The sequence below is a fragment of the Atta colombica genome, unplaced genomic scaffold (assembly GCF_001594045.1).
Source record: "Atta colombica isolate Treedump-2 unplaced genomic scaffold, Acol1.0 scaffold243, whole genome shotgun sequence".
In the NCBI taxonomy this organism is placed as follows: domain Eukaryota; kingdom Metazoa; phylum Arthropoda; class Insecta; order Hymenoptera; family Formicidae; genus Atta; species Atta colombica.
Window position 1 is genome coordinate 306,335 of NW_017259342.1, and position 6,000 is coordinate 312,334.

The 6,000-nt window shown below is 36.5% G+C and overlaps 1 protein-coding gene across 15 annotated transcripts in view; it reads right to left on the reverse strand.

Annotated features, from left to right (window-relative positions):
- The window catches only part of LOC108688864 (forkhead box protein P1), a 304,708-nt gene that overhangs the window by 254,955 nt on the left and 43,753 nt on the right, over positions 1 to 6,000 (reverse strand). Inside the window, exons 1-2 of one of the 15 annotated variants that reach the window (XM_018195384.1) lie at positions 3,740 to 3,776; positions 3,126 to 3,466 (exon numbers count right to left, since the gene is read on the reverse strand). The exons of the other annotated variants lie outside the window; for them this stretch is intronic. The gene's annotated coding sequence lies outside the window, so the exon portion shown is untranslated. Of the gene's footprint in view, positions 1 to 3,125; positions 3,467 to 3,739; positions 3,777 to 6,000 lie in introns of those variants that run through there. 15 annotated transcript variants of the gene reach the window in all.

Sequence of the window (6,000 nt, forward strand, 5' to 3'; positions counted from 1 at the left end):
CGTTTGAATCATTCCCAACGAACAATAACTGTCTTTCACAAAGATTGATCACGATTGAAAAGTAACAGTTTTAATTTGACGTTTGAATGTTTGACCCTGTGTATGGACGTTGGTACAATAAATAATTACGAACAATTTGCGGGCTCCGCGTTTCCAGACAAAACTGCAGACACGAATTTCGCCGATTAATCGTCTGGCACGAATCGTTAAACTGTTCAGATTCGATCAACGAGATCAAATCGACGACCGATCCAATTAAACGTTTTCTCCTATTGCGCTTGAATCGAACTCTTGCCGGAGATCGATCCGGCTGACGCGGCGAGATCGATAGTTAAAACGTTATTAAACAGCTCCGCAATAGTTTATTAAACATCAATATAACGTGAAGAAGGGCAGGTGTGCGTGAGTTTCGAATCTTTTAATGCCACAATAAGCGTAGCTTATATACCGTCCGCTGTATAAATCTATTGTATAATGACGCTTGTCTACGTAGTATTCCAATTCTTTCAATTTTTCCTTTGTTTCCTCGGATTAAATATTTTTTTCCTTACTCGTTATTTTTTCTTACTCGACGTGCTCGAATTAAAATAAATGTAATCGAAAAGTAAATGTAGTCGAAACTGTTATAATACATTTACACTGATTTTATCATTACTCATTCTACTAATATTGATGAAGTCTACAGAGTTGTTACGGTCAATTATTTTAGCCTAAAGAAAATGCTCGAGGAGAAAAACAATTCATTTATTATAAAGTGCTTATTTGCAATCACTTTGTTCTACTTCAAATTAACTGCTCTTGACTACGTAAAACTATAATTGCTATACATTATCCAATTATATAATCGATTTTCGCTGTCACAACTAAGATTAGGCTTAATTTAACTTACGCAATAATTTCTATGCAAAAAATTCTTCGCTCAATGCGAAGATTTCACAATCGCGTTCAACCTTTGGTTCGCTCATGTGTTAACTTAAACGTATATTTTCTTATAGAATAGACAAGGAAATAATGATTGAAGACTTTTAAAGGAGGTTCGAACGTTCTTTCCGAACTAACCAATTAAACGTTTCTTCTACTCTCGAATGAAATTGTCGACAACGTCCATCGAACTTCAATTGATTAAACTGTCATACATTGTGCACGTGCGTACGCACATGTTCCACGTGTTGCTGCATTCTAGTTTCCATACACGGCGCGAGAACACGGAATATGCCCATTCCAGTATCGCTAAAAGTATAATCATAGTAAATGACTCTTCTAAGATTATGACATATGAATATTTTAATTAACACAATTATTAGTTTAGAAATAATAATAATGATTATTTATTAATTCAGAAGAATTTTTTGTCAAATCTCATCATGATCGCATTAATAATACAATAATGCATGAATAAATACGCGAATCGTAACTTTAAATATCAGAATTTTAGGAGCAATGAATTTAAAAAACCTCGAAACATAATTTTCAATTTTAACTTCTTTAGCAAATACATAAATAATTACAAGATTTAGCGCAATGCAATCTGACATATTTCACGAGATTACATGAAAAAATTCAAAGAATTAAGTTTATATTAATTTACTTGAGTTATAAAAAAAAAGTATTATAAAAAAAGAGAAGTCATACCATCGACTTCTATCGCTTTTGCGATTGTTCCTAAGAAACAAATAGCTGACTTGCATTAGTCAGATTCTCAGTTCTTATCTGAGAATAATATTTCTGTTCCATTCGACACTTTCTTCCCGCGCTCTAGTTTAGACGGTGCAACGTGACACGATACCGGAAGTTCGTACGAATCGGACGGTTCGAATTGGCAGACGAATAGGCGATGGTCAAAGACTGCCCCTGGGCAGATAATTAATTGGCCGCTCTTAAATTTGGAATACTCGGAAAGGTGTTTGCAGGATCGACGATTTATGAGCGCAACGTAGTCATGATAATGAGTGGGTAATGGACGTGCCGAGCAGTTTTCTTAAAAGGCGCTCGCGCGAGCGAGCAATTAGAGAACGTGTGCGTATATAGCGTCTCATAAATCTTAATAAAAGCCGCGGTAACGATTGCTCACTCACACGACTTGCCGCAAGAAGATAATGATTCATGCGAGTGGCCGCCAATATGCGCGAATAATTCCTCCGTTAGGTTACTTCGCCACGTTAACAGCGATTTCCATTTTCTCGACATGTCGTCGCCGGGACAATCGCGTTCCCGAGAAAATACTCTCACTTTTGATTTCCTCGTGCCATAATAATTCTCGGTAACAAAATTACGGATGCCATACACCACACAGTGTGTGTGTTCGACACGTATCGTAAATTTTAGAGCGATTACATTTCAACTATAAAACACTTGACGCAAAAGAGCAAGGTTCGTGTGATCATGGCCTTTCTATGTTTTATTGACATTTAAACCGGAAGCAAATAATACGTTTTTCTACTTGTAGCGGTTACACTATGAACCGCTTTAGATAACTTATCAATTATCTTGACCTGTAAGAAGACATTAAATTACATTGTAGTATTTTCAGTATATAAAAAGAATATCACTATCATAAAAAAAAATCATAGTTCAATTTTTTTAATAATATTTCAATTTTTTTTTCTAAATAATAATTAACCAAAAATTTTATTTAAAAATTTATATTACGCTATTTTTTATTTGCCCAGTAATAATCACGATTTCAAATGAAAAGATTCGTAAAATTTTTTGACAAAATGTATTACGCGTAATTTCATACTGTGACAACATTCGTCAACAAAATCGATTGATCAAAACATGTAAGTTCATAATCTTTTGGCATCAATTATATTGACAAGCAATATGTGTGTATGTAACAAAAGAAATTACCTTTAGCATCAACAATAGTTAATATTCGGTCAGTCAGCGAGACCGAATTTCTCAATTCAAAACGTCAGCGAGACTCAAATCAGCTGATTATTTCTATATGCAACATTTGCGTATTTTCCTGTTTAATATTAACGTTCTAAGCGAGATCTACGAGAGCGTGCGAATAATAGTGATTATCAGAGTTAATATATATATTGACGTCTACTAGATTTTTCGAATAATGAATTGTAACTAGTCGAATCATCGAAATGATGATTTGTATAAAATACACTTACCGATTTAACTGAAACGTATTTTCGCCGGAAAGCCTGCATCTCTCAGAAAACTCTCGTGGAAATGTATTCCTCGTCACTGTGCAATCACTCTTCCCACACACAAACGACGAGTAACGCAACAATGCGTCACTGACGCACTAAATAATTGTAAATTTATCTATTGCTCGTTAGCGAATTCTTCCCTCTTCAACATCACGTTATTGCACTTTGTTAACATGTTGTGATTTTCGTTATTCAACAACTTTATGTTACAACAATATTGCAGCCTAAAGATTAATATCCGCTTGTGTGGTATCAAAAATTATGTCCAATAATTCAATGATTTCTCATAGATTGAAAAGCTGTAAGATGATAATTACAAATTTTTACAACTTATTAGTTTAAAATTTGTTTCAATAACTAATGATTTGATATTAGAATCATTTTTCTTATTATTTAAAATCAATTAAAAAATAACTATTGGCGTAAAGAGATTGCATCAGGTAAATGCGTGTTATATAAACGAGCAAAATGCTGTTTAACAGGAACTAAACGTATATCGAGAAGAAATACTCTTTAAATCACTAAAGACATCTGCTTTAAACTGGCCTACGATTACTCATCATTGCGCGTACATTCTGATGTAAACGAGTCATCACGGTTTACTTTTGACTGGAACAAATTGGTTGAAATGTCTCACTTTTAGACGATATCCAATTGCATATGTTTTTTTTTATATCCTTGCTTGGATTACACTGTCACAAAGTTGTTACCGCACTGACACTCATGCCGTTATCTTCACAGAATGATTAATTAAGCAAACGAGTCATTAATTCATGCACATGAACTAATTAACAATACAACGAATTAACTGTTTCGATTCGTCGTGATGCATGTGATGTTTTCATCACGACACCAAAAATTCACGTGTGTGTTATAACAATATTTTATCAACAAGAACACCGTTCTTCTTTCTTTCTCATTCTTCCTCTTCTCCCTCTCATTTTTCCTTTCTTTTTCGCGACACTAACGAAACCGGCCGAAGCGAATCCGTCGTGCCGTGTCGCGCCGAACGGCTTCGATCCGGTCTCTCTCTCTCTTTCTCTCGCTTCCGAATTTCGGCGGGTTTTCGTACCGCCGCCGCCGCCGCCGACGCAGAGGCAGAGGCAGAGGCCGCAGCCGTACGAAGGACCACTACCCGGCGCAGGTACAATCGTATCGTCCGGCGACTCCCCGCTCGCGAAGCGCGGCGCGCGCGATTTGATAAGTCGAACACGCGGAGAGACGCGATGCGTTTATACTCCGACTGGTCGCGTCGAAGCGGGCGCGCACGGAAAACGGAGCGCGCAGCGACGAAGCGAACGTATACGAGCCTGCTTGCCTGTCTGCCTGGCTGCCTGACTCCTGCCTCCTGCCTGCCTGCCTCGTTCGGCGGCGAACAGCCCGCGGCCCCCACGTTGTTTGTCTCGCGAGTGGCCTGTTTACATGTTGACTCTCTGTTTACGCGTTTTCCGCCCCCTCCCTAGCGCTGGTTCGCGGCTCCCTCCCCTCATGCAGCTTGGCATCGCGCAGTTCCCTCTCCTCACCCTATCATTCTCCTTCTTCGTCAGTGTCATTGACGGGCTTGCTCCTCTCTCTTTCTTTTTGTCTGCCTCTCTCTCTCTCTCTCTCTCTCTCTCTCTCTCTCTCTCTCTCACTCACTCTCTCTTTTTCTGTTGCGACGCGAGTACTCGCGACGCCCAATAAAGCCCGTTCTACACTGTGTGCTGATAAAATTATCGGTATATCAAAAAATGAGTGTAACTTAATGAGAAGTTGCGCGCGATCTCCGTTTGAATCACTAATTAGATAATCTTCTGAAGTACGTGTCTTCAAAGACAAAATTCTAGGACAATAATGACATGATGTGTAGTACCTTTTATCGCAATGTGTTGAGGCTTAAATTCCATCCGACGATAATATTTGGTTTCAGACCGATTGAAAAGAAGTGACTAATGAAATTTATATTCTGTCTTCCACTATAGATTCTTTACCATTGAAGAGCGGCATTATCTACAATTCTATGTCAGATTCTAAAGTAGTCATCATTTTTCTATCTTGTGACGCACAAAGTTGCAAGGAGTATTTTAATCTCTTTACTGAAAATATAACGTGATGATATAAGTTTTATTCTTGAAACTTCCAAGTGATGATAATATAACATAAAAACTGATTTATCAATTCCGACCGTTCAGTATTTGTTGTTTATTTCGCGAATATCGGAATATATACAGAATGTCAGCCAATAGATATGACCTACATAGGCAAGGTTAGACGTAGTTAACTTCGCAAATAAAACAACTCTATTCGTTAATTTTTTTATGCCAAACTTGTTATTCTAACTCTCTAAAAATAATTTTCTTTGCTATGTACTTGGAATTACTCATTAATAATACATATAATGAAATTGAGCGGAATATCCGTAATTATTTCTACATTTCACAACTTTTTATTATTTAGATATTTATGTCGCCGTTACATTTCTATGGATACTGTATGTGTATATGAATCATACATTGCTTAGTATACTATACTTACTACTGTATCTAAAATAAAACGGTGACCTGCAAAATACATAAATATAATAATAAAGAACCGTGAAATATAAAAATAATTATGAACAATACATGTTGCTTGTTTTATTAACGATTTTCATCCAGAAAGCTGACTCATTACCTGGTTAAGAGGTCAAGTCGAATGCTTTCTCGAATATTCACTTAGGTTTGTGTATCAATTTTAAATTTTTGCAATTGAAATATTCATTTCCATGCGTGTTTTTAATCAAATCAAATGATATCATAATACAATTGAAATAGTATTAATGAAGCAACGTTCCAATTGAAATATTATATATATA